Here is a 10,246-nt window from a genome sequence, read left to right as displayed (position 1 = left end):
TTACAATGTGCGGCTAACTGTCCGCCTGTAGCAATGTCGCCGACTTTTTTTGGTGTGTTCTTGCAGTCTCAGATTCGATGAGCCGATTCAAATGTTCACCGTTTAAGAGATTGCGGCTCCACGTTTAGGTAACCAGTAGTATAGGGGAGTTTTACTGTAAAAACATGTTGTGTGGTACATTTAGGCAAATAAAGAAAAAAGAGAAATGAGATATAATCCAGATATATTACTGGAAAGTAAGCACTAGCATCTTATCAGTCAAAAAAGCAAGAGCCAAGTAACAGGGAAGTCACTCCCCACAATTGCAAAAACGTCGGGAAGAGTTATATAAACAGAATGAACACCTTACTCACATCTAAACATTTTGGAAACAGACTCAAAAGCTACATGGCAAGTACTCTTCATTCGCAATTGCAACTTTTATAACCCCTTCGTCACGAATGAGCTCAGCGAAACGTGGAAATGCGGGGAGGATATTTGGCTGAAAACTTGTTTCGCACGCCAGACACATTCTTTTCCAAGTTCAGGAAAATAAGTGAACAAAAAATTACGAACAAGTGACCGCACGAAATAACTTTACAATTTTTAACCGCAATTTATTTAATGGCTAAGGGTTTTAGAGGTTATGTCCGAAGTGCCCTGTCTATCAGAGAAACAGCTGCGGAGGGCTGCGGAAAAGTTTTACCCCTTGGATACTTTAATGTTCCCTGACATAGCACAGCAATACGGCACCTTGCTTTTCGCGTACACCGAAGAGCGACGGCACTACTACTTCCCGATCCCACGTCATGGGCTGCAGCCATGGAGGAAGGAAACAACCTAGGAGAGGCCCTTGCCATTCCCAATGCTTTGGAGAAAGAGTGGCGGAAGTGACGTTAAAATGTAGGGTTAGCCAAGTCGGGCCATTAGCAACAGCGACGCTGTTGCTATGAAAACTTGGGTCACTAGAAACAGCGTTGCTAAGGTCCCTAGGTACGTTAGCGTCGCGGAGAAAGAGAATGCAGAGGGTAAAGGAGGAGGAGAGACGTTGCAGCGTCCGGTCGCGCCGCGCCCGTCCGCTTCAAAAAATGACGTCAGGGCCTCTCCTAAGTTCTTTCCTTCCTCCATGGCTGCAGCAGTGGAGACCCCTATGCATTGTGTATGGCAGTGGGTGTATTGAGCACATTAAGTAGTATAGGCCGGCAAACGCACTGTACCAGGGACCGACGAAATACTCTAAGAAATGCTTGCTCTTCTGAATGAGCTCACATTGCACTGATATTTCAAGAAAATATATATATCCGGAATGATACCAGAACCCTATAAAGCCGCCAAACTCCCCAAGCAGAGAAAAGACAAAAGCCCAGACGAGCTGCATCGCAAAATCATCGGAAAACATTTTGAATACATTGCTGTTAGTTCGTGAATATTGTAAACATTACATTCAGCATTGAGACTTCGACAAAAGGACTGCCGGATCTTATCTCCGTTTCCCTTCTGAAAATACTAGTTCAAAAGCCTACTGGGCCAAAGAGATCCAACTTCTCATTTGAAAACCAGGACATTCTGTAGCCATGAAACGAAGGACCTAGCAGCGACAATGATATTCTACCATGTCACTCGTCACAGCTGCGCCTCTCGCCTCCCCCTCTCGCCGAAAACTCGCTCCGTCGTTTCTCCTCATCCTACCAAGTGACTAATCGCCAGATAGTGGCAGATGAAGGGAAAAACATATGACTCTCCGCGGGACACCATAAAGCTGGTTGCTGGAACAAGCTCGTCGACGGCGTGCCGAAGCCGTCTTGATATTTCAGACGATCCTCTTGACAGAGCTCGCCATGAAGCCCAGGTGTTTAGAACTTAAGCAAAGTATAGAATCGCTGCTGAAACAGACGAACATGCAGGTTGCCTGGAGAACAACCTTCCTGAGTGGCAAGTGCAACGGTGCAGAAATTCAGTAGATTCGGCTAGTCTCCACCTTGACTTCGGACTTACGTTCGATTGAAAACGAGAGCGGTTAGGCGCCTCCAATTGAAACTAGCGCAGAGGTTAGCCACCTCCTGACCGGCCAGACGAGAAAAATGGCGCACTATGCTTCGGCTGCAAACCACTCATAGTGTACGCGACGGCGTTTGCAATGCCAACAATGTTCGTGCCGTAATTACCCATCCTAAACTTATGATCTGCAAAAAACACTGACCAGTTAAAAATACATCAATTAATTCCGTGCATTGCATCAGTTTTGAATTCTAGCATGGCTTTAGTTCGAAGGTACGACAAACACCACTGGCCAAGCACCGCATGATAACTGACTAACACGCCTGACCACTGCGCCAAAGGCCCTATCGTGTATCGCCGCGAGAACGCCAGGGCATACGCGATGAAGTTGAGGAAATGCGGCGTGATGACGTAATCCAGCCGTTGAACAGTTCCTGGGCGGTCGCTTCTGCGTTGATTACCGCCGCTTGAATAGCATAACTAAGAAGAATGTCTACCCTCTTACCCGCATCGACGGCACTCTCGACCGGCTCTGCAATGCAAGGTACTTCTCATCGATGGACCTGAAGAGCAGATATTGGCAATATGTGGTCGACGAAAGCGATCGCGAGAAGACCGCATTCATCAAACCAGACGGCCTTTTTGAGTTCAAAGTTATGTAATTTGGCCTCTGCTCCGCACCAGCCACATTTCAACGAGTAATGGACACTCTCCTGGCAGGCTTGAAGTGGCAAATTTGTTTGGTATATTTAAATGACGTTGTTGTCTTCTCGTCAAACATTGAAGACCACCTAAAACGACTGCAGACAGTGGTGGAAGCCATCAAGTCTTCGGGGCTAACGCTAAAAGCAGACAAGTGCCACTTCGACTACGAAGAACTGTGGTTTCTAGGTGACATCGTTAGTAAGGATGGTATTCGCCCAGGTCCGGAGAAAACAGCTGCAATCGCACAATTCCCACCGCCTGCTGACAGGAAAGCTGTGCGCCGATTCTTCAGGCTGTACGCTTATTATCGAGGATTTGTCCGAAACTTTTCGCGCATCGCCGAACCGTTGACGCAGCTTACAAAGGCTGACGTACCTTTTAAATGGGAAGCGCCGCAAGGAGAAGCCTTTGACGAACTCAAGCGCCGCCTGCAGTGCCCTCATGTACTTGGCCACTTTGATGAAAACGCCGAGACCGAAATTCACACCGACGCGAGCAGTGTGGGCCTAGGAGCCATTCTCGTCCAGAAGAGGGTCGGATAAGAAAAAGTAATCGCCTACGCTAGCAGGTCCCTCACAAAAGCCGAAGTCAATTACTCGAAGACTGAGAAGGAGTGAATCAGGGTCATCTGAGCCGCTTCTAAGTTGCGTCCATACCTATACGGCCGACCATTTAAGGTGGTAAGCGACCATCACGTGCTCTGCTGGCTGGCTAAATTGAAAGATCCCTCCGGCCGCCTTGCCAAATGAAGCCTACGACTTCAAGAATTTGACTTTACTGTAGTCTATAACTAGGGCCGGAACCATTCCGACGCAGACTGCTTATCACGCGCTCCCTTCGACGCTCCCCCGAACGACGATGACGACGACACCTTTTTGGGACCGGTAAGCACCAGCAGTTTTGCAGAACAACAGCGATCAGACCCTGAGCTGCAAGCGCTAGCCGATTATTTAGAAGCAAAGACCGCTTCCCCTCCTGGTGTGTTCAGGCAAAATTTATCATCGTTTGCGTTAAGCAATGGCCTCCTCTTGAAGAACTTCGCACCCAACAGGACCACGCAACTTTTTGTAGTGCATAAAAACCTCAGGCAGGAAATTCTGCATGCGTTGCATGATGAGCCTACAGCAGGCCATCTCGGATTTGCACGCACGTTGCGTCGAATCCAGGAGAAGTACTACTGGCCGCGACTGCCTGCCGAAGTTTTCCACTACGTTAAGACATATCGTGAGTGCCAACGACGCAAGATGCCGCCTATGAGACCAGCAAGACTACTAAACCCGATTGCGCCCGCATACCTGCCCTTTCAACAAATTGGGATTTATCTCCATAGTTCCTTTCCAGCTTCGTCTTTGGGTAACAAGTGGATCATGGTGGCCACTGACTACCTTACCCTTTACGCCAAAGCAAAAGCACTGCCCAATGGTACCGCGGCAGAAGTTGCCAAATTTTTTGTCGAACAAACTCTCTTGCGACACGGCGCCCCAGAATTGCTCATCACGGACAGGGAACGGCGTTTACGGCAGAGTTGACGCAAGCCATCCTGGTATACAGCCATACAAGCCATCGACGAACAACTGCGTACCATCCCCGGACCAATGGCTTTACAGAGCGCCTGAACAAAACGATCGCGGACCTGATCGCCATGTACGTCGATGCTGAACACAAGAACTGTGACGCCATCTTGCGCTACGTGATCTTCGCGTATAACACGGCTGTCCAGGAGACGACCATAGCGACCACGTTCAAGCTTGTGTACGGCAGGGAGCCCACGATGACGCTCGACGCAATGCTGCCGCACGTAAGCAACTAGGACAACCTTGACGTCACCGCCTACCTGCAGCGTGCAGATAAAGCCCGACGACTCGCACGGCTGCGTAATAAACACCAACAGCGCACCGACAGCCGACGATACAACTTACGACGACGCCACGCAGAGTACAATCAAAGAGACTATGTGTGGGTTTGGATACCAATTTGTCGTCGTCGACTAAGTGAAAAGTTGTTGCGTCGATACTTTGGGCCGTACAAAATCATGCGCCGCGTCAGACCACTGGACTATGAAGTCGTTCCCGACGGAACGTCAGCATCACAACGGCGACGCGCACGCCCAGACATGCTGTTCGTCTGAAGCCTTATTTCGCGCGTTATTGAATACATGGTGTTTAAACTTTGTATTGTTTCTATTTAAGTTGCTTTGTTTATTTTGGGATATCGAGGCGATGTATTTTTTAAGGGGGAAGTAATGCACGAAACCTTCAAAACTGTGTTTGTTGTTTTTTAGCACCCGCCAGCATGCGGCCTTATCATTGTCATTCTGGTACGCGTATCACTTCTGTATCCCGTGTTTGTTCATACCCGTTGTCGCGATACGACGCGTTATAATTTTCTTTGTGGCGAACGATGCGCCGAGATCTGTCTCGAAGATTCCGAACACTTGCGTGTGTTTCTACAATATTCCAGATTGTGCTAGTATCAGTTTGCGACGTTATTTAGATTGTTCTGAGCATCCCTTAAATTGAGTGTTGACGAGTGTGACGGGTATTCTTTGTTCAACGATCGACGAGCATGTTTGTTGCTATCACCGTCGCCGAGTTGCTTAGTTCTCTTGCGGGCGCACGTCAGCTCAGTAAAGAGTTTCTTCAGTGCAATCACCGACTCTTCATGACAATATCATTAACATGACAATATCTTTAACGTAAAATTTTTACGAAGGCGCTGCATGAGTGATCCTGGTATATCTTTTCATAACCTACAAACATTTTATTTGCATCGCGGCTAGCAAGTATATATTCCTCAACAACAGACACTGATTATTCTGTTTTTAGCATTGCAAAAAATGTTTTTCAGATTTCACCGACATTAGCGTAAAACAATTATAATCATAGTCGTCATCACAGCTTCAATAATTGTAATTTTCGGCGTCGTAGTTGAGAGTGGTCTTTCTCGCATGACGCCGTCGGCGGAAAATGGGAAACATAAATTTCTTTGAACAGAAAGTCAACGGATAAGCAATAATGCCTAGATTTTAGCAGTCATTATCCAGGACATTGTAATTAAGGATATACTTTGTAGGACTGGCAGCGCGGCTTAGAAGTATATGTAGAAAAAATGTTGACTGCTTAACCAAACTAAATTCATTGAAGAAAAAGCAATCAATAGAACTATCTGGAACTTCCTTAATAAGGCATTCGAAAAAGCAAGCAATTAATAGCCCAATGAAGTGCTCACAATACAACAAAAGGCAAACACTCAACGCCAGCCTTCTTTTATAAAGAAACACTCCAATTCCCCTTCGGAACATAGCCAATATTCGGTGAAATCCCGCTCCATACTGACGTATAATGGACGCCTGAATGATGCTTCTTTTCAGATTCGGCCACTAATGGCGGATTTCTGGCAAGGCCTACAAACAGCGACAATCACACCTTCCACTAACCGTTTCACATTCTCTTACTCCGTAATGGTTGGGCAAGCGCGATTGAAGAGGCGATTCATTTTCTGGACGTAAGCGAGGAGAAACTAGTTGGAGAGTTAGACTTTGGACAGAAGCAGTTCTCCTTATCATGCTGGCGAACTGTTTCAACAGTTCCATCTTGATGGGCGGACACGTCTTTAGCGATGACTCGTGGAACACCCTCACTGTTTCATCAAGAGCACATAATACGTTTTGATGCTTCAAGACGTCATTCCGGTTGTAAAATGCGACCACTCTCGCCTATTGCTTTAGCCAGTACAGGATTTTGTCCAGCGGTGGCACTGAAAATGGCAGGCTGTCGGAGCTACTGGATCACGACCGGTACTATATACTGGGCCATTGTCGACGTTGGGGTTTCCTGGTTCGAACGGGGTAAGTCAGCATATCGTATTCCGGTTGGAGGCCTTAAATATGATCCTGGCTCGGTGACCTGTAGGCTGATCTCCAGGGCGACAGGAGCAATGCAGAGTAGATCGGAGTTCAAAGGGGGGCAGCATCTCCGCCAGATATCGCCTGGTAGTGACAAGGCCGCAGGCACAAAGGAGAAGAAACGCGTAATAACACTGAAATCAACTCTTTATTGGGATGACTGGCACGAGCAAAAGAACTAAACTCAGCGGCAGACTGTAAATGGTAACTAGCGTAAGCTGGAATATATAACAAACTGAGGTAAGTGGTCACAATCTTCAAAATATATCTCAGCCCATCCTGCGCAACAAAGCAAAGCAAGCATCTCTCATTAACGAGCATAACAAGCAAGGAATACAGAACCCACTATTGCGCTAGAATCACAGTGATAAGGTCGCATGCAGACGGCTGTCGAAAAATAACAGATTTTTATCTTTTGCGACAGTATGCTAGTTCGTCATCTACAAGCTAAAAATTACGAGGGACTTTAGCAGCTAAAGAAGTGAAAGGCGAAAGCCTGAGAAGTCTCATCTTGTCTAGCGTTCCTGCTATCGGCTATCCCACACTTGAAAGTGCGCTAAGGAATTCCACGCGGCAGGAGCGATGGCGTACCATCCAAACGCACACTTGTCGGAGAAAGTGTGACAGATACTGCGACTTTCATCCAGAAGTCTCATCTTGACTAGCGTTCCTGCCTTCAGCGATCCCAGACTTGAACGCGCGCCCAGGAACGCCACGCGACAGCCGCCGCAGAAGCGGGGCTATAGTGCTCTAAGCACTATAGAGGGGCACACTTTGTCCACGACAGTATCAGCCATTTAAGGCTTTCGCCTTAATATCAGTGTAGATAACTCTCGCCATGGTTGGCTGGCGGTCCTCATGCCATTCATTGCCATTTTTATCACCGCTGATCAGGCTCCTCGGTTCCAGACCCGTCCTGCGAAGGACACATGTGACATTCTTCGAGCCAGTTGCTATGTTCACGTCACGTCTCGGCTAGTAATACACATTTCAAGGGAAATTACAAAACAAGCTCCTTCGTAGGCTGACACATCAGTCGATTTATGCGTTTTCACGCTCCGTCAGTGTATGGTCACCCCGTAGTCCACCTCACCTTTGTAGTTTTCGGCTCCAATTTTGCTTGATCGCTCAGGTAAGGCTGGATTCTGCCTTGTTCTCCTTGTTGACGTATTGGGTCTCGTACGAGGCAGATGCGTACGCATGGCAGATGCGTACGCTTGAGTTCGTCAAAGGCTTCTCCTTGCGGCGCTTCCCATTTAAAAGGTACGTCAGCCTTTGTAAGCTGCGTCAACGGTTCGGCGATGCGCGAAAAGTTTCGGACAAATCCTCGATAATAAGCGTACAGCCTGAAGAATCGGCGCACAGCTTTCCTGTCAGCAGGCGGTAGAAATTGTGCGATTGCAGCTGTTTTCTCCGGACCTGGGCGAATACCATCCTTACTAACGATGTCACCTAGAAACCGCAGTTCTTCGTAGTAGAAGTGGCACTTATCTGCTTTTAGCGTTAGCCCCGAAGACTTGATGGCTTCCAGCACTGTCTGCAGTCGTTTTAGGTGGTCTTCAATCTTTGACGAGAAGAAAACAACGTCGTTTAAATATACCAAACAAATTTCCCACTTCAAGCCTGACAGGACAGTGTCCATTACTCGTTGAAACGTGGCTGGTGCGGAGCAGAGGCCAAATTACATAACTTTGAACTCAAAAAAGCCGTCTGGTGTGAGGAATGCGGTCTTCTCGTGATCGCTTTCGTCGACCACATATTGCCAATATCTGCTCTTCAGGTCCATCGATGAGAAGTACCTTGCATTGCAGAGCCGGTCGAGAGTGCCGTCGACGCGGTTAAGAGGGTAGACATTCTTCTTAGTTATGCTATTCAAGCGGCGGTAATCAACGCAGAAGCGACCGCCCAGGGACTGTTCAATGGCTGGATTACGTCATCACGCCGCATTTCCTCAACTTCATCGCGTATGCCCTGGCGTTCTCGCGGCGATACACGATAGGGCCTTTGGCGCAGTGGTCAGGCGTGTTCGTCAGTTATCATGCAGTGCTTGGCCAGTGGTGTTTGTCGTACCTTCGATGATGACGAGAAGCACTCCCTGTAGCTTCGACGATGACTGCAAATCTGGTTTTTCCTGCTGTGGGCCAATGCCGGGTTGTCAGATGTGGGTTGACGGAATTGGTCCAGTGCGTCTTACAGTGGCTGGTCGTAGAGGGCGAATACGTGTTGGAGGTCCGCTAATTCGCCGAGAAAAACTATCGTCGTGCCCTTGTCCTGATGCCGGTATTCTTCGGTGAAGTTTGTTACCAGCATCTGAGCTTGTCGTCTCCGGAATTTCGCGATGCCGCTTGCGATACCGACACCTCGTTTCAAGAGCAATTGGATATTTCCTTCGATGATGACTTCAGCGGTTTTGATGTCTGCGCTACCTACGCTGACTGCGACGCTAGATCGGGGAGGCACGGTCAATTCTCCGTCGAGGACGTTTAGAGCGACATGTTGCGTCGACGTCGTCGTAGCAGGTATGACTTTGTTTGCAAAGAGCTTGATGGGCTTAAATCGGAGGTCGATTAAGGCTTTATGCTCATTTAAGAAGTCCATGCCTAAAATCACGTCTCGGGAGCACTGCGGCAAGACCACTAATCTGGTGGGGCAAGTGCGCCCATTTACGGCTATTCTTGCGGTGCATCGTTTTGATGGAGTAATCAGGTTGCCACCTGCGGTGCGAATCAGCGGGCCATCCCAAGCGGTAGTGACTTTCCTGAGCTGAGAGGCTAATGGTCCACTGATGGCGGAATAGTCAGCTACGGAGTCTACTAGGGCAGTGATTCCGCGACCGTCGACATCAAATTCAAGGTCGCTTATTCGCGTCCTCGCATTGCACGTGGGCCTTGGTGCCCGATCTCGGCTCCGTCATTTCTTAAGATCATGACCGGTGCATATCATTCATTTTTCGCTTTGCGGCGGGGTAGGCTTGCACTCTGGTCGTGTTGTCGTCGATGTCGTCGTGTCGAGCAGCAATGAAATGGCTGCGTCGTCGTTAGTGATCGTCGGCGGCGAAGGATCTGTGTTTTCGCCTTTGAGCAACCTCACCTCCAAAGGCAGCTGCCTTTATATTCCCTACGGGGGCTAGGAGACCGTCCATGCAAGTAGCCGCGGCATAATCATCAGCCTGACTATACCCACTGTAGGGTGGAGGCCTCTCCCATATTTCTCCACTAAACCCTGTTCTGTGCTAGCTGCATCCACTTGACCCCTGCGAAATTCTTAATCTCATCCGCCAACCTAACTTTCTGCCGCCCCCTGCTACGCTTTCCTTCCCTTGGAATCCAGTTTGTTACCCTAAGCGATCAACGGTTATCCTTTTTACGCTCTGCAAGTCCTGCCCATGTCCATTTCGTCTTCTTAATTTCCACTAGAATGTCGGTAACTTGAGTTATTTCTCTGACCCACTGTGTACGCTTCCTATCTCTTAATGCTACCCCTACCATTTTTCGTTCCATAGCACTCTGGGTTGTCCTCAACTTAAGTAGAACTCTCTTCGTTAGCCACCACGTTCAGCCCCATAGGTGAGTACAGGCAAGATGCAACTGTTGTATACTTTCCTCTTGAGCGATACCGGTAAGCTGCTAGTCATATACTGCGAGTGCTTGCCAAATGCGC

Source organism: Amblyomma maculatum, chromosome 9 (genome assembly GCF_055883805.1).
Source record: "Amblyomma maculatum isolate TAMU_Amacu chromosome 9, ASM5588380v1, whole genome shotgun sequence".
NCBI classification, from domain to species: domain Eukaryota; kingdom Metazoa; phylum Arthropoda; class Arachnida; order Ixodida; family Ixodidae; genus Amblyomma; species Amblyomma maculatum.
The sequence above is the reverse complement of the archived record's forward strand: the minus strand, read 5'-3'. Positions refer to the sequence as shown.